This window comes from Olea europaea, chromosome 15, assembly GCF_002742605.1.
Source record: "Olea europaea var. sylvestris chromosome 15, O_europaea_v1, whole genome shotgun sequence".
Lineage (NCBI taxonomy): Eukaryota > Viridiplantae > Streptophyta > Magnoliopsida > Lamiales > Oleaceae > Olea > Olea europaea.
In genome coordinates this window covers 4,946,118-4,966,396 of record NC_036251.1, presented here as the reverse complement: position 1 = coordinate 4,966,396, position 20,279 = coordinate 4,946,118, and positions in this window count along the sequence as shown.

Genomic DNA, 20,279 nt, shown 5'->3' with positions numbered 1-20,279 from the left:
CTTTTTCTTCTTCTAGTTTCCCTCCATTTGTTGTTATGAGATCCCACGAAACTTGACGTTTGAACCAAATGCAACGTGTTGAATTTTCAAAGTAACAAATATTTTGAATCGTAAACTTTTAACTTAGCCCCTATTTGATGGCCATTATTTGAAATAAACAATGTTTTGAATAGTAAATTTTTGGAGAATGTTGGTTTAAAAAGTAAGAAAATTTTGAATTTACGTACAGAATATTATATTATATAAATGTGTGGCTGAAAATGAATATATAGAATAAAGATTTTTAAAATAATTGTTGCGTGTTGTCACATCTGGCCAACCTACCTGAGACAATGACCCACTTATGGCGATCTACGTGGCATTCCTGCCGAGGTGGCACACAATGCCGAGGTGGGCTACATCCGAACTGCTTCGAGCCGAAGTCCATCTGTCGAGGCTCCTTTTTGTCCGAAACCTACTAACCAAAGCCAGGCTGCTGGAACCTTTTGAGAGCAGCTGAGGCCCTCAAGTGGAAGTATCATGACAAATGGCCGAAGCCCTGAAGCTGATGCGCGAGCCTCTGAACCACAAAGAAACATCCTCCATGGTCACTTCTCCCAAGAGATCACCTGCACAGATCTTATTCGAATGATTGATGGAACGTTTGTTATAAGCATAAAGGTTAAGTCTTCTCACTAGCATGGATGCCCTGTACAAGTAATAAATGCGCCGTAAGCTAGCAAGTCAAGCCCCATACCTAGGAAAAGATGTTTGAACTAAAGAGATGAGATCACGTGCCACTTCATCCAAGGGCTCCTATTTCATATGTACTACTATAAATACTTCCTTGTGTAATGTCAAAAGGCTAATGCAAGAATCAATACAAAGAACTATATTTACTCAACTCTCTCTCAGTTTACTTGCAACACACAAATCGAGTTTATACACATTTACATATACAATTATGAACACCGGTTGGTAATTATTGTACAATGGAATTACGAACAACCCTCCGGATTCCGAACGTCGCCATCCCGCGTCGTTAGGCTACTCCCACGCCCTTTGAACTGCTCGTTTTAGACCGTCCACGTGTCTTAGCGTGTTGGATATTCGCCGACGCAAGCGCGGGTGGGACCGGCATCTGTTGGCGCACTTTTTGGGGTCAACAAATTGGCGCCGTCTATGGGAAACCATACCATAACCACGAGCAACCTTGTGGTAAAAGCTTACTGAAAAATATTTGGGCAACCCCCTTGAAAAAGGATTTGTTCTTGAAAAAGAACAAGAGGAACCCCTATCATTGGGACAAATCTGAGTTTGATAAAAGAAAAATGAGTTCTAACGAAGATACTCCCCCCAAGAGGGTAAGAGAAAGCACGAATGTGCCCCCCCAGCCTGCTGCCCCAGCAGCTCGACCAAGACTCCACCACCACCAAAGGAGAGGTGGAATGCGTGCGATAACACGACTGTCAAGAGAAATGGCTACCATGGCAGTCAATATGCGGGATATTGCCAACCAAAACTTGGCCATGAGGGAGCTCATGGCCCAAATGCAAGGTCAGGGAGGCTTCCCCCATTCCTCCATACTCCCCCCACGGGCACTATCAGCAAGAGGACGAGGTTTAGAGTCATAGGGCTGCCTCGCCAGACTATGGCCGATGTGGAAGCCCATTCGAGAGGGAAGTGGGAGTCGACATTTCCTCCAACTATCCTTCTGGCCGACCCACCGAGGCCCAAATGAGTCACGATGATTTTCCACCTCCTTAGGAGCAAGATCCAAGACATAGGAGAGCTGGCAGTGTTTTTGACAGAATCAGTCCCGCTGAACCAGGACTCAGTCAACAGCAGGCTCAGCAGCCTCGGACGAGGCCATAGCCTCCACCTCTACCTCCAATGCCCCAGCAGCCGGAGAGAAGGCATGAAAATGCCCCCCGTGCTGCCCCGTCTAGAAGCAGGCCACAAAGGAGGGAGGAAGAGGCTAGGAACCGGCCTGGACCCTCTCACCAACAACCAAGGTACGAGGCCGATGACTACGATTCTGACAAGCAGCAGAGGTTCTGTGACTTGGACGATGATGATGAGAACCTGCCATTCTCAAGAGAGCTAAGGAATGCCTAGGTCCCGAGCCACTACTTCATGCCAAAAATACCAAAGTATGATGGGAGAGGTGACTCGGAGAAGCACCTCAACGCTTACAAAACTCACATGAGCCTGAGGGGTGCCATCCCAGCCGTGAAGTGCAGGGCTTTCCACTTAACCCTCAGTGGAACGGCTGAAATCTGGTATAGCAGGTTGCCACCTAGGAGCATCCGAAGCTGGCTCGAGTTCAAGACAACATTCTTGAAGCAATTCGCAGTGAGCAAGGAAGGAGAGGCCCCCATCAGCGTCTCCAAGACATGAGACAGGCACATGGGGAGTCCCTAAAGAACTTCCTATCACGCTTCACCGACGAGATGACTTACTGCGTACAAGTCACCGACAGAGAAACACTATCTGCATTGAGGGAAGGCCTGAACATGAACACCCTATTCTGGAGGGATGTGCAGAATCAAGACCCCACCACCTATGACGCCCTACTAGAGATGATGAGAAGGGAGATAATCAATGAAGAATTGATTGAGCATAGAAACAGGGTAAGCAGAGGTCTCCCACCTCCTCAAAGGCAGCGAGGTAGGGGTCCGACCTCCCACCTCATGGACTGCCAGATGAACCAGATCGGAAATGAGAACTCTGGACAAGCACTGGCCACCACAACTCTGAACGCGGTTCTTACCTTGGCATATGAAGATGTCAACCCAATTGCTGACCCATATCAGATACAGGCCCAGCAGGGACCCCGCAGAGGGAGAGGCCGAGGCTTTGCACCTAGAAATAGGTCCAGTCCGAACCTCCCAGGATACTGTTTGCACTACAGGTCCTACTGGCATGGCACCACGGATTGCAGAGACTATCGCTAGAGACAGACATGATTCGCCCCATGCGAACAGGCCCCTACCCAGGCACGACAACCGACGTGGGCGTGAGGAGGCCGCTCCCCGTCAAAGGGATGAATCCCCACGACGAAGGGAGCATGATGCAGAGAGGCTCAGGGAAGGGCGTAGGCACCGAAAAAATCGGCACGCTCAAGATGAAGCCCTGAAGGAAGAGGTTCAGAAGCTCATCCAAAATGGCTTCATGAGGGAGGCCACCTATCCGAGGTGGGTTTCCAACCCAGTCCTGGTTAAAAAACACAATGGCAAATGGAGGGTATGCATCGACTTTACCAACCTCAATAGAGCTTGCCCAAAAGACAGCTTTTCGCTTCCAAGGATTGACCAATTGGTAGACTCCACGGCCGGACGCGAGTTGTTGAGCTTCATAGATGCATACTCCGGCTACAACCAAATCCCCATGCATCCGGCCGATGAAGAGCACACTTCTTTCATCACGGACCGAGGTCTCTATTGCTATAAAATGATGCCCTTTGGGTTGAAAAACGCCGGAGCAACCTACCAAAGACTCGTGAACAGAATGTTTACGGACCTCATTGGCAAGACAATGGAGGTCTACGTGGATGACATGCTGGTGAAGAGTTTAGAAGCAGAGGACCACATAACGCACCTCAACGATACCTTCCAAATCCTCAGAAGGTGCAGGATGAGGCTCAACCCGCTTAAATGTGCCTTTGGGGTGGCTTCCGACAAGTTCTTGGGGTACATGGTCAACCAACGAGGAATCAGGCCAACCCCGAGAAGATTGAGGCTTTGTGCCAGATGAGGTCCCCTCAAAAACCAAAGGAAGTGCAAAGCTTAACTGGACGAGTGGCAGCACTTAGCCGCTTCGTCTCCAAAGCGACTGACAAGTGCCTCCCATTTTTCAAAGTGCTCAAGGTTGGGAAGAAATTCCAATGGACTGAGGAATGTGAAGAGGCCTTCCAAGGACTGAAAAGGCACCTGGGACAGGCCCCCCTCCTCTCCAAGCCGAAGCCCGGTAACATCTTGCAATTGTATCTGGCCGTCTCCAATGAGGCCATCAGTTCGGTTCTGATTCGAGAAGAAGGGTCCACCCAACTCCCCGTCTACTATACGAGTAAAGCGCTCCTATCATCGGAAACCCGTTACCCCGATATGGAAAAGCTCGCTCTGGCCTTAATCACGGCCTCCAGGAAACTGAGGCCCTACTTCCAAGCTCATACCATTCATGTACTTACAAATTTGCTCCTTTGGCTCCCCAGGAAGACTATTGAAATGGGCAGTGGAACTAAGTGAATTCGACCTTGTGTTCAAGGCTAGGGCAGCCATCAAGGGGCAAGCCTTAGCTGACTTTGTGGTTGAATTAGCAAACCTACCTGAGATGGATGCAATTATGGAACCCATTGAGCCCCCCACGTGGAGCCTCTTCGTCGATGGTTAGCTTGGGAGCTCGGCTCAGGGGCCGGTGTGGTCCTCATCAGTCCCGAGGGTCACAAGCTCACCTCGGCGATGAGGTTCGGATTCAAAGCCACCAATAATGTAGCGGAGAATGAGGCACTCCTTGCGGGCCTCAGACTGGCCAAGGAAATGCAAGTAAAGAGGCTACTCATCAGTAGTGACTCCCAGCTAGTTGTTAGCCAGGTCAATGGTAACTTCTCTCCCAAAGACAAAACGATGGCCTCCTATCTGAAAACGGTAATGAACCTTATCTCGTCCTTTGAAAAGTTCGAGTTAATCCAGATTCTCCGCATCGAAAACACACATGCGGATGCACTCTCGAAGCTTGCTAGTAGCAAAGACTCAGAGCTACTCACAGTAGTGCCTATTGAGCACCTCCTCCTGCCTTCTACCGAGGTCCCTAATGTCGTGTGGGTCGCGAGAACTCCCACTTGGATGCAACCGATCATAGCATATCTGAAGGACCAGGTGCTGCCCACCAACAAGAATGAGGCTTATAAGCTAAGGAGGAGGTCGGCCCACTTCCTCTTCATTGATGACATTCTCTACAAGAGAAGCTTCTCTTCTCCACTCTTACGATGCGTCGGAGGAGAAGAGGCTACCTACATACTAAGAGAAATCCACGAGAGAGTGTGCGGAAACCACTCTGGAGGCCTATCTCTGGCACAAAAAATACTGAGGCAAGGGTACTACTGGCTTACCCTGAAACGGGACGCCCTCGAATTTGTACGAAAATGCAATAAATGCCAACGATTCTCTCCCATGCAAAGACAACTATCACAGGACTTGACTGCAGTCTCCAGCCCCTGGCCTTTCTCAAAATGGGGCGTGGACCTCATAAGTCCCCTACCTAAGGATAGAGGAGGTGCAAGTTTCGCAATAGTGGCCATTGATTACTTCACAAAGTGGGTCGAAGCTGAACCACTGGCAAAAATCACAAAAGCTAACACTTCCAAGTTCCTATGGAAAAATATTATTTGCCGGTTCGGAATTCCCTACTCGATTGTCTCAGACAATGGCAGACAGTTTGACAACAAAAGGGTCAGAAAACTATGTGAGGAGCTCGGCATAAAGAAGTACTTCTCCACACCTCACCACCCTCAAGCAAATGGCCAAGTGGAAGCCGTAAACAAGACCATCAAGCAAGTCCTAAAAAGGAAGCTTGATGTATCCAAAGGAGCTTGGGTTGATGAGCTGCCCCAAGTACTTTGAGCGATCCGAACCACACCGGACCCCGACTGGGGAGACCCCTTTTCTCATGGCATTTGGGACTGAGGCAATGAGCCCCATGGAAGTCGGACTTCCATCTCCACGACGTTTGCACTTCAGCGAAGTAACTAACGATGAACTTCGGAGGCTCAACCTCGATTTCATTGAAGAGAGAAGAGACGACTCCCAGCTGAAGCTCGGCACCTATCAAAGAAAAATGACAAGGTACTTCAACTCCAAAGTCAAGAAGAAGTCATTTCGAATCAACGACCTTGTACTCAGAAGGGTCTTTCTATCTTCAAAAGAACCTGGTTTCGGTTTCCTAGGCCCGAATTGGGAAGGCCCATACAAAATCAGAGAGGAAGTTCGACCTGGCACCTAATAGATTGAAGACATGGATGGCAAAGCACAACCCCGTCTATGGAACATTGAGCACCTCAGGATCTATTATCAATAAATTGTACCAACATGCTGGATGACATTCCCCAGCCTTTGTAATATTTCTATGGTTCAATAAAATTTATTGGTTAAATCAACGTGTCGTACTGCGTCGTCACCTCGGAGGAGAGGCTCGAGTCCCACATCTGGGCCACCTCGCTTGAACTCCGAGGCGCTAGCACATGCCTCCCTTTGGCCTTATTGAATGCCAAGGGGAGAAGTCTTAACATGGTTGCACCATCCACCATGTCTGGGATGCGTCGTCACCTCGAAGGAGAGGCTCGGGACCCACCTCTGGGCCACCTCACTTGAACTCCGAGACGCTAGCACATGCCTCCCTTTGGCTTTGCTGAACGCCAAGGGGAGAAGCCTCAACATGGCTGCACCATCCACCATGTCTAGGATGTGTCGTCACCTCGGAGGAGAGGCTCGGGACCCACCTCTGGGCCACCTCGCTTGAACTCCGAGGCGCTAGCACATGCCTCCCTTTGGCCTTGCTGAACGCCAAGGGGAGAAGCCTCAACATAGCTGCACCATCCAACATGTCGTCACCTTGGAGGAAAGGCTCGGGACCCACCTCTGGGCCACCTCGCTTGAACTCCGAGGCGCTAGCACATGCCTCTCTTTGGCCTTGCTGAATGCCAAGGGGAGAAGCCACCACCACTACAGTCCGAGACTCACACAGTTCATCTCCTTAAGTTATGTTCATTTGCTTAAGTCCGAGGCTCACACAGGTCATCTCTTTAAGTTATGTTCATTTGCTTAAGTCCGAGGCTCACACAATTCATCTCCTTAAGTTGTTCATTTGCTTAAGTTTGAGGCTCACACAGTTTCCTAAGTCATGTTTACTTATTTCAGTCCGAGTTTCATACAGTTGACTGATTGAAGTCAAGGTACCAAGTTAAAGTTATTTAGTTCGTGCTCTTATCAACTTCCAATTCGTTTGTTTAACGAGGCACAAAAACTTGGGCATAAAGAACAACAATGAATGAAGAAAAACATTATATTAATATTCAAAAGGGATTACAAAGGAGGGCCTCTAGCCATTACATTCAAAGTACTGAAAAGGAAAACCTAGTCTAAGCCTGGCTAGATCGTGGAGGCGCCTCAGCACTTGGGGCTTCGGCAACTTGGGCATCAGTAGTTGCTTCCTCTGCCTCAGCACTTGGGGCTTCGACATCTGCTGCCTCATCACCCTGCACCTCCTCAGCTGGGGTCTGAGGAACCTCATCCACAAATTCAGACCTGAGTTGAGTCAGGTCCAAGTTGGGATACAGCTCCTCCGCCCGCTCTACCACCTCGGTATAGGCGAAGTTCCTCCAGTATGCACTGAAGTTCTTATATTTCTCAGTTGTATGGAAGTTGGCGATGTATTCCTTCACCGCCTCCTCCCCTGCAGTCTGGGCCTCTTCCCTTGCATGAGAGGCGTCGTCCACGTACCACTTCATTTGGCCCTCCAGATACTTATAAGCCTCTTGAGCACCTGTCAAGGAGAGATTTACCTTCTCCAGGGCCTCAGCAGTCACCTTTTGGTGCTCATTGGAGACCTCCACCTTCTTTGTTAAGGAGGCCACCTCGCACTGTGACTCGTATACTTCCTTTTTTAAGGCCTCGATCTGGGCCAGTGCAGACTCAAGCTTCGCCGATTCTTCAACTTTTTGGGCCTTGGCTTCCTCAGCCTCGGCCTTAGTAGCTTTCAGCTCCTCTGCGAGGGAGGCCATCTTCCCCTCCGAGGCCTGGGTCCTTGTTTGAAATTCACTAAGGGCCTCCCTGCATTCAAGAGCGAGGCCAAAAGTCTTGACGCTCTGACTCACTAATGCCCTCGTCAGATCAGTGGCATCGCAAATGGAGGTGTGCAGCTGCCACCTCTCTGTCCAGAACTTGTAGAAGTTCTCAGTGGCGCTTCAGATCTCTTCAGGGAGAGCCTCCACCAAGGCGGGGGCCAGTGCCTCCTTCCTCCCAGCTAAGAAGCTCGGAGACTTTCCCTTCTCATGAACCGACTTTTCCTTCGCAGCCTCCTCCTCGACAGCCTCCGAAGCGCGCCTCGCAGCATCTACTCTAGCCTCCTCGGCCTCTACCTCTCTAACCATCTCAATTTTGAGGCGGCTGCAAGCAACTTCGGCTCTCCAGTTTGCTTTGCCTCACGGGACACAGAGGTCCCGAATTTCTCGACCGAGCTGGAGATATGCACCAGCTTCCTCCTTTTTGGCTCCTCAGGGACCTTCTCCTTCCCCCGAGGCTCCTTCGGCTTCTCCTGCCTCTGAGGTGTTGCCTCCTCCGAGGCCCGCGGAGTACAGTCCTTGGACAGGTGTTCAACCCTACCTCGGACTTCCTTCGTCCCACTGGAGTCCGGCTTCAGAGGCCTCGCCTTCACAGTAGAAGTGGCCTTCAGAATGGAAGCCATATCTGGAGCTGGATACTCACTCTTCTTGAATTTATCTGCACAATACATTAGGTCAGGATCAGTATTAGAACAAAAAGGACAAGAACATTGTAACTGTGGGAGCTTCGTACCTCTGGATGCCATCAGCTCAAAGTCCAGAAAATAACGACTCCTGTCAATCAAGTGGTCGAAGTGGCGAAGCTTCAGAGGCCTCCTGTAGATGTCCTCTATTACCTTGAACTCCTCGCGGCTGAGCTCGAACTTCGTACTACTATCTGCAAAGGAAGTCCCAACAGTTAGACAAATTCAAACCTTGGCTTCAGAAAACAAGTAGGGTCTGGGAGACTCACGAGCTTCGTAGTATTAGGTCGGCACGGTGCAAGTAAGGGCTTTGTCCCCCTTCACTGCTTGCCACTTACCTCGCATCCAAAAGCAAGACTTCTTCCACCCCTTGATAGAGGAAGGAAGTCCCACCACAAAAGGTGCGTGAGCCTCCCAAGGCGTGAGGTAGTACCACTCCTTAGACTCCTTCCTAATCACCCGAGGCTAGAACAGGGTCATAAATACATGGAGAGGCATGTCCTTCCCAAGTGACACTTCCTTCTACAGGAAGTACGAGCCGACCAGCTGGCTCCACCCATTCGGCAGAACCTAGGTCGACGACAACATAAAGTTCCTAAGCAGCGCCCTGAGAAGGGGTGCAGAGGTAAACGCATACCTGCCTTGAACAGGTATTCACTGACGGCCACGCAGCCGGGCCTCGGATAGCAGGCCCGCTCGTTCGGCTCAGGGACTAACATTTCTATAGAATGGGATACACTATACCTCTCCCTAAGTTCCCCCAACCTCTTCCACATCATGTTCGAAGGTACCCTAGATGCCCCTCACTCCTGGGTATAATCTACAGGGTCCTCGGTCATGGCATACCTATCCACCTCGGACTCCCCCATCTTACCGACCCCATAGTCTAAAGATGCCACTGTCACTAGCTCCCTACCCGAAGTCGACTCTATTTTTCAGTAAAAAGACAGTAAAATGGTGTTTTCTGCAAAAAATACCTAAGGGAATTCGACACAAATGGAGATTGGCCGAAAATTGAAACTACAGTCAACCTCGACGCCGAAAAAATTTGAAGATTTGAGAGAATATCACAGTGCAAGTGTTCGAAAATCCTGAAAAATGGGATTTCCTCACCTTTTATAGGGGTCCAGGACGAACCCCCGCCGTTAGATCGAATCTCACTTAATCTGAGCCCTCAATTTCAGATCCAATCCGAGGCGTTGAATTCAAAGGGTTTTTTAATCCTACGCCTCAGATCATGCGTGCCGCCCACGCACCTCTTCCAGCGCGTCTGCTTCTAGAAGCACCAGCTGCCCTCATAATTGCGTTGTTAATACGATGGCAGCAGGCGCCTTTGAAGTCGTAACGGTTCAGCCACTTTTCCTCGAAAACAAGCACAAGACATCAAATCATTGGCTCAGCTATCAAGGCACAATCATTACCATAGGACCTCGGCTTCATCTCTACATTTAGCCAACAAGCCTCGCAGGTTCAGTTCCTCAACCACCTCGCCTTCTTCTTTATCGTTCAGCAACAAGCCTCGCAGGTTCGGTTCCTCAACCACCTCGGCTTCATCTTTTTCATTCAGCAACAAGCCTCGCAGGTTCGATTCCTCAACCACCTCGGTTTCATCTCTAGATTCAGCCAACAAGCCTCGCAGGTTCGGTTACTCAACCACCTCGACTTCCTCTTCATCATTCAGCAACAAGCCTCGTAGGTTCGGTTCCTCAACCACGTCGGCTTACTCTTCATCATTCGGCAACAAGTCTCGCAGGTTCGATTCCTCAACCACCTCGACTTTCTCCTCATCATTCAGCAACAAACCTCGCAGGTTCGGTTCCTCAATCACTTCGGCTTCATCTTCAAAAGTTCAATACCTCGCCTACTTCATCGTTCACCCACAGCAACACTTCTCTAACTCCAACCATGATATAAATATCTATACTTGGACTTGGGGGACTATTATTTGGGGTTCAAAAATTCTTTCAATTTTTTACTCCATTAAAGTCCACGCATTACATAAATGAGTATACTTAGACTTGGGGGACTATTGTTGCGTGTTGTCACACCGGGCCAACCTACCTGGGACAATGACCCACTCATGGCGATCCACGTGGCATTCCTGTCGAGGTGGCACACAATGCCGAGGTGGGCTACATCCGAACTGCTTCGAGCCGAAGTCCATCTGTCGAAGCTCCTTTTTGTCCGAAGCCTACTAACCGAAGCCAGGCTACTGGAACCTTTCGAGAGCAGCTGAGGCCCTCAAGTGGAAGTATCATGACAAATGGCTGAAGCCCTGAAGCTGATGTGCGAGCCTTTGAACCACAAAGAAACATCCTCCTTGGTCACTTCTCCCAAGAGATCACCTGCACAGATCTTATTCGAATGATTGATGGAACGTTTGTCATAAGCATAAAGGTTAAGTCTTGTCAATAGCATGGAGGCCCTGCACAAGCAATAAATGCGCTATAAGCTAGCAAGTCAAGCCCCATACCTAGGAAAAGATATTTGAACTAAAGAGATGAGGCCACGTGCCACTTCATCCAAGGGCTCCTATTTCATATGCACTACTATAAATACTTCCTTGTGTAATGTCAAAAGGCTAATGCAAGAATCAATACAAAGAACTACATTTACTCAACTCTCTCTCAGTTTACTTGCAACACACAAATCGAGTTTATACACATTTACATATACATTTATGAACACCGGTTGGTAATTATTGTACAATGGAATTACGAACAACCCGCCGGATTCCGAACGTCGTTGTCCCGCATCGTTGGGCTACTCCCATGCCCTTTGAACCGCTCGTTTTAAACCGTCCACGTGTCTTAGCATGTTGGACATTTGCCCACGCAAGCGCGGGTGAGACCGGCATCTGTTGGTGCACTTTTTGGGGTCAACAATAATGGTTGTCAGAAACTTAATTTCTTTACTGAGAGAAAAATGATTATCCATTTGTAAATGACTCTAGCATGTATTTCCATTTTTTTTGATATCTAGGTATCCCAACTTACACTAGACTAAATCCTGAACCCCCAAGACCCTTGTCCCTAGAACCTTGGAGGGGGTAAATCGCGGATTATGCCTCAACTGGATCACAGGTTCCCCCCCACCGCATGTACACTTCTGCGCACAAGAGATCCTCCTTCAAAGTGATTGCTCCATACCAAATAAATCTGGCCGCAAGTTCCCATCAAGATTCGAACCTCCACCATGCCGCTGGAAGCAAGACAAATGTTGATTGATCCACCAATTGAGTTGTGCCCCGGGGGGCTATATTTCCATTATTGACAAGCCGTAAAAACATACAAGGCATGATTGATTACTTGTTTGGAGGGAGAATTTTCCCAACTTTCCATTTGACTTGCCAGAAATACATACATGGTTGTACAAGCACATGGAGAGTACGTAAATACCTTGGATAGACTAAGAACATGTTTCGTTCAGATTTAAATTTGATTTTATTCTAAGTCAAAGTCGAACAATCAATATTAACCAAGGCTTTTTTGGGTTTCACCACTTTTTAATCACATATTTCAAAAACTTCTATTAAAATCTACTAAAATATTAATTTTAATCCCCACGAAACACCCTCTAAGACATTGTTTGTTATTCCAATTAAGTACATAAGTTATGAACCATACTCAAAATGATATAAAACAGAAGTTTATATTGTGTATCCAATATTTAGATGGATTTTAGTTAAACATAAAACCCAAAAGAAATAAAAGATCCTAAGATGTTTAGTGGGATAAATATTAGTAGATTTATTTAGAACGACATATTTTATTTTATTTTATTTTGTCTATTTAGGTCAATTTACATAATTTTAGAAGTGTACTATAGATTTTTTTTTTAAAGGTGAATAGATATAGATATATAATAATCGTGGATGAAAAGAGCTGCTTCCTATAAATATGTCTACAACTGGTATAATTTGGTTTTGAGTTGACTTTTGATTTTGAAGTGCCTCGGCAAGGCGCACTTGATCCAACACGAAAAGAGATAGTGATCCAACTTAAAAGAGAGAAAAATCGGTTCACAAAAGTCCTTTCTTTTAACCATTACTAGTTAGAGCATGTGCATCGCACTTAGGGTGCCCGTGAGTTACCAAATCTTATTATAGGGAGTAGTTATTGATATCGAACGGCTGTTAAGAAGGAATATGCACGAAATTACAAGTTAAAAGTAGTTAAGACCTAATTTATACACAAATATAGCGAGCATCCATTTATGCACTTGGACTACATAATTGAACTTAATAGTTGGATAATAAAATAACATTATGTGACCTTGAACAGGTCGTGTTTTGTTGCATAACTGTTCCATTAACATTCTTCAATAAAAAAAAACTGAGTAGCACAGAAAAATACACTCAAGTTGAATCTTCAAAATATGCATGATCAAACTAGGGAATGCTACTTTCTTTGTCACCTTGCCTTTTCTTTGATTTGGAATTGGCCGAATCTTCTTTAGGAAAAATAACTCATTTTTCTGTGGATGTGAAATGAGCGCTTAGCACAAAAATTGATAATTGCTTGTTCAATGGTGGCGTTCCCTTTTCGTTAGGTACCAACACAAGCCTGGTGCTTCAAATAGATCAACAATAAAAGTAACATCATCAGGGATGGACTTAAGACTTTTTATTTTGTGGGATTAAAATTAAAATATAATTTTTTTAAAACAACATAATATTAATGAAAATAAGTAAATACACTATTACAATTGTAGCCCACGCAAATTTGAAAATATCGTAGAATTATATCATTATCAATATTTTCAAATGGATTCTTCTACTAGTATAGTTTGTTTACCACCTTGTTGATAGATGCTGAGCTAGCGACGAGTAAATATATTGAATATAGGAAGTAAATATATCATACCTGTTCCATGTACTCACCAAGGGTTAAGGTCAAAAACATCTAAGTAGAAATAGGTAATCACGATGTTCAATCAAGAGCATATAAAACATATGATGAAAAGATAACATATGATAATACTTAGATCTTTTCAAACATGTTTAACCAACAAAGAACATGAGACTAACACCAAATTAATCAAGTAAAATAGCCAATATATACAACCAATGATAAATGACCCCACGAAAATATCTCACCACAATTGTCCTACCCCATTCCCGTACCTCGTACTTTGAGAACACATATCTCCTCTCATCATCAACTATGCTCCCTAGATTGCTCACTTTTCATCCCTGACTAGTAAACCAAAACAAATTCTAAGTCCATGGAGTGTTCCTCTATCATTACCTCACATATCTCAACCTAAGTGGATATTGAGTCTCCACCTAATAGAAGATATAGGAGTGTCACTTTCATACTCTACTCGATCAGGATTCTCACAAATAGAGGATTCCAATATATGTTCTTGTTATGTGTACTTATGTGAGTTGTATAACCTTACCAGCTTGTGATGATTTTATTCGAGATTGTTTATGATTCATGAGTTGTGATTAGATGATTCCACTTTGGCTATTTTGATACTTGTTTGTGTAAGTAGATAATAATTTTGCGTTCGTTGAATATTCGTGTATAGTGTTTTGTTTAATTGGTGGAACCAAGGGATTGACAGTAAACTAAGAGCCCGATTCCAATTGCTCGTCCCAATAAAGGGCATTGCACAAGTCGTGGACAAAAGATGTTTGCATTTGTTAAAAATAAAATACAGATGTGTGATTGGTACTACCTACTCTAGAGTTTAAAGAGAAGAAGCAATAGGAAGAAGCAAACCGCTTTGATTTTATCAATGTTCGAGCGAAATATCTACCTGCAAATGAAATTAAAATAATTAAAAACTATGTAATTTTTTTTTATATGAGGATGTAACCAATCGTAATATCGAAAAACGTTGTGCATCCTAGCTAAGACTCGGAAACTTAATTTGTAGATCTTGATTTCTAGTAAGATTGATTAGCCTATTTACGCTTGAAGGATGTTACACTTAAATCTACGGAGAATCATCACATATGGACAAAGTTGCTTTCATTGGTTATATCCAACCAAACTTGAGTGAGAAAGAAAGGAATGTGTTGTGAAAGCAACCTTTGAATAAACACTCTATCCGAGAGATTTAATAATAAGTATGGGAGTGCGCATCTTAAGAGAGAAATTGTAATAATTAATCATTAAAGGTTAGGATATAACCAATCTAAGGTTTATGGTGATTGAATTGACTGTGTGCACACAAATGAATCGAGTATTTGATAAGTAAAATTTTGTTCTGGTAGCATTATTTAGAAGCAATTTATGAATTGTTCAAGTAATTTAAGAAAAAATAAAAATGAGACAAGATTAATTTTTATTTTTGTTTGCTAGTGTGTTAAGTAGATTATCTTGCTTGAGATGCACAAGAGGTTAAGTTTGGAAAGATTGGATAAGTCAATTTTACATACTTATTTGTGTTATTATCCTTGATAAATTATTTTCAGTTAAATGGATTTCTACGTAATGTAGTATAATTGTGTTAATCATAGGAAAAACCCGGACTTGGATGCAATTGGCAAAAAATGGGCAATTTCAAACTAATTTGGAGCTAGTTCAAAGCAATTAAAGACTAATCTGAAAAGGAGCTATCAAAAGTTTCAACTTTTGAAAAGTTTGGGGACTAAATTGCACACTTACAAAACTTGAGATAGTTTATTTTCAAATGATTGTGCAGTTCGGAGATCTGGAAGATTTTAGAAGTTCCGGCATCAAAATTAAAGTTTAAGATGAAAAAATGACCAAAGTTGGACAAAAACTTGAAGAAAGTCTAAGGCGGCACGAAAAAGGTTGAATTGAGGACCATCTTGAATAAATCTAGAAGAGAAAGAACAAACCTTGTGATCGCATGTTTAGACCTGCTGACAACAGCAAGGTAATAACATACACCACCATGTTTTGAAGATAACCATGCGATCAAATGGTTTTGGGGGGACAAAATCAGATTTTTCTCTTTTATTCTAATTAGACTTCTGTTTGAAAAGATGATTGGAAATGACTTTTATCCTAATCTTGTGATTATAAAAATGAAACTTTTTTGGTATTCAGGAGGAAGAAGAACCTTGGATTACCAAACACAAAATCATACACAAAGTTAATACTTTTACTCCAGATTTAGAAGGCAAAGACGAAAATACAAGAATATCATTCAATAATCATTTTGAGAGATTCAAGATATCAACATTTAATTTTCCCTATTTTATTATTCCAAAATGATGTTTGTGTAATTTTACGATGCTAGACTAATTGTTAGACACTAAGATGATGACGAACCTTATATTTTGAAGTTTTAACATTAATTCCAAAATTTTTTGTTAAATACTTTTTTTGGCTTGAGTTGTTATGTTATTAATTATTTTAGTTCCTTGACAAATAATCGAGTAGATTCGTGAATTTTATTGTGTCATAGAGAAGGAATAGAAAGTTTAATGCGTAGTAGCAATTGTTGTCAGGTTTGATAGTGGATAGAGATATATATTTATGCTTTGCATGATCTTATTGCGAAAGTTATTGGGACCGATTCATTTTCATATATTAGCATCTTTCATAGAGATATAGTAAAATCATATAAAATTATAGTTTCAATATTACTTGAGAGAGATTATTAAATAAAATAGGAACAATGATCGTCAAGTCTAAATTAATATTGTCAATTACTTGCGTTGAGATTAAAGTAAAGGAATATAGGGTGATTCAAGGTACTACTGGTTTTAAATAATTGAGATTTCATAAACATTTTATAGTTTGATTATAGTGTTATATTTGTATAGTTATAGAATTCACCTCACAATCACCAATCTCCCTTCAATTGTGTTATTTCGGTCAAAGTTATTATTAATCAAAATCTAATTGAATACACAATACTCGTAAAATGATCTTTTATTTACTCTTTTTTCTTATCTATAGTATCGTATACTTCCTAGATTTTAGCAAACATTGGCTAGTGCTAGTAGAGGTAAATATATGTCTAATTATAAAAATTAAATAAAAAAAAAAGCCCAAATGAATTGTTGCTAATTCAATATTTATTTCAAAAAAAAAAAAAAAGAAAAAAAACATCACAGCAAAAAAAAAAAAAAAGTAATATAACATCACAGATATTTCCAAAAAGATTTAGGATTGCAAAAATGCTCTACTCTGAATAGAGTAGAGATTCCTTGATGAGCTTAGAAACTTGAAAAGAAACGAGGAGTAGCTCCCTAAAATTTCCAATAGAGCTACATTGTACATTGTGAAATCTAGCTAGTGTATCAGATCCTTAAGGTTTTTTTACTTTCTTTAGCAATAGCTTAGAATTAGACCAGTCTTTAATTTGTTAAGACACCTTCTATATATATCCTTATCGTTTTCTAGTTTAACTTAAGAAATCAGACTTCCACCTAATTTCAATGTATGATACAATTGATGCGTAAAAAGGTAAAATTTTAAGTGAGACAATTTATGCTAATAACTCCTTCTACTGAACTATATTGTAAGCAAACTATTAGATTATGTAATTCTTTAATTTCAGGATTTAACTAAACTATAAAATTTATATTTGAAAAACATGTTGATATATCATTCAAAAATTATGAAATTTTTTGTATCAAATTATCGATGTCTTGCACATCAATGTCTTCAATATCGCAATTCTTGTGAAATATGTTTCACGTTGTCTTGTTATAGTATTCAAGCAATGCTATATTCATAGAAGATATTTATCAATATTTATTTGACTTTAGTCAGCATGATGATCTGTTGAAACATAGATTGTGTTGTTACTTTCTTTGGGAATCGTACAAAATTTGTAACATATAAGACTATTGTTTTGAAGGGAAATATCTTGTAAGTTGTAGATATTTATTACACAGAGAATATTTCTCGTTAAAATCTTACACTAGAAAAAATCCTATAGGTAAAATCCCAATAAAGAAAAAAGAGTACACTATTCTTTTGACTATACCACAAAAGTTGCTTTATTAAAAATCTTACCATGAAAGCTCAATGAGACACAACTTTAGTCAAGAAAAAAGGAGTACAACATATATTTGCTCTCTCTCTCACGATAATATCACTTGAATTATAGTTTTCAGACATATTAAATCCTTCAAAGATAACGGTAAGAGTCATGCTAGATGAGTTGAATATAATCGTATTTTAGACTTCAAGGATATAATAAGATATGGATATGTGATTGCATCCACCACGATCTTGCAAAATTTATTATTTTGAGTCTTGCATTTCATTTTTCACTTCATTTTCTCATTTACTTTTTGTATAAGAATACATCTTTAGATTTTTGAACTGTAGATCTAGAAATTTCTAGTTTCTCTAGTAAATTTAATTTTGGTAGGATTGCGTCCTTCTATTTAACCAATCATTATTTTCGATCGATATGCTTTAATATCCATCTCATGCACCACAGTGGAGCAATTATACATATATTGCACTTTCAAAAATCATAAATATTAGGCTCTAACCAAAAGTTAATTATAATAGGGAACACTTCTAAGTTGGCATGATGCTTGATAGCGTTCCTTGAATTAAAATGAGAAGCACTTTATTTTCAATAGTAGTGATTAAGAAATTAATAGGAGACACTTTACAATCAATTTTGTTAAACATTTACCATCATCCCAACCAATATTTATCAAAATATTGGGATGAAGACGCATTGTCTTGATTGTATAATCTAAAAATTAATAATTAAAACTTGAGCAATGATTTGGTAAAATTTAGGTTGTGAAAACCACACGATTATCTAGTAAATGTATATATCTAATACAAATTATATTTAGATAGTCAACATGGAAATGATGAAGTCCCATATATCACCATAATTAATTTCAAGATTATAAAAATTTAGTTCCAACTTTAGTTAGCGATGGTCGATAACAGTTTTTCAATAAATAGAACAAGTATCATATAGAAATTCATTAGAATGAAAAATAATAATAATAATAAATAAATAAATAAATAAATAAATAAAATGCATCATTTTGGTCCAATGATGGTCTAATTTGTCATGCCAAACAATAAAATATTATAGTTATTAAACTTCTAGTTCATTACATTGTTTGCTTCAATTATTCTAATAGCTGTACAATAAAAACTTAGAGAATGTGAGAACATTATACTGGCTCTTGCAGAGCTTTACAATCAGATTTGCAAAATTCAATATGATATTGTATTGATTTTCAACATTCTTGTATTTTCTTTTCAATGAGTCACCATGAGTTTAATTGAATAATTGTATGTACGCTAGGTACATTACACACGTTTCGTAATATAAACATTCTATCACATCATAAAGTTTTTGAATCAAAAAGCTTCAAGTTTGTGACAATATTTGATTCAAATGATTTTATAATTTTTGAGAACTATGCTTCTTCGAAAGCATCATCATAATATTCTTGACGTATAGAATTATGCTTCTTCAAGAACAATGTCACGATATTCTTTTGATTCATTCATGAAAAACTAAATAATATTCTTCAAAAATATTAATGAGTATAATTTTTTGCTTATTTATAAATGACAAATTTTTCTCCTAAAATATTAATATGCATTAGTTATTTTTTAAAATAACCATATATTTTTCTAAAATAATGGATTATCAGTGTATAAGTTATGCTTCTCCAAGGACAGTAACATATTTATTAGACTCAGACATATATAAAGTTAATTTTTTAGACTAACACAATATTCAACTAGAATATTGGTTTATATCGAAGATTAACTTAATTTCTACGAGAATATTGATTTGCGTAAAATTTTATTTTTTTTAGAAATAAAAAAATAATTTTCTTCTTGAATATTTATATAGTTGAGTTGTACCACTTCAGGAACATCAATACAAAATTTTTCATATTAAATTGTGCTTCTTTATGAGCAATATTATAATATTTGTTTATTATAGTCCTGCTTCTTTGGAGCATTAGTACAATGCTCCTTATAAATATTATGTTTATAAAGTTATACTTCAAGAATAATAACATAATATTTCTTCGAAATATTTAAATAACATGACTTGTGTTTCTTCTAAAAAATCAATGCCATATTCGTTTGAAATAGATATAAATTTTTACTTTTATTTCTTCATGAACATAAACATCATTGAATATTTGAGCTCTATTTAAGAAAATTAATACTATTATATATATATTTTTTGAGATTATTAAAGATTGTAAAGTTGGAAAAATGCTACTCAACCATATTGTTTAACACACATCTCACAGTCGAGGTGTGGGTCTTACACGAATAAAATAATGCCGAGCTCCCATGTGTTTGTGATGTGTCAACCGATGTGGTTATGTAGCACGACCCGTAAAGTTGTGCTCTTTATGGACAATGATACCATATTAATCACAATATAAATATATTCTTCTTTAGGAGCATTAGTGAAGTCAAAATACTTAATACATCTAAGACTTCACAAAAATGACGCATATAATTAGCTAAAAATACATTTAAATAACAGACTTATTTGCATTGGAAAGTTTTAAAGGACCTTAAATAGTTGACAAATTTAATATTCTTTAAATACGTAAATTTGAAATTTTTGTGGTACATTAAAATTTCTCTACTTTTGACGTAGCTATTCTCACAAATGAACCGTTAATTTTGATCTTAACCGTGAAATTTAAACAAAAATGAGCTGTGAATGTTCTACCCAAATTTCACGAAGATCGGACCACAGAACGCTCAGATATCAACTTTTTTTTTTTTTTTTTTATCATAGTTGTCCATACTATCCAGATTCTTATTATTCTGCACAATTGATTTCAATTTTTTTTTTCTCTATTTTTGATTGGCTACTTT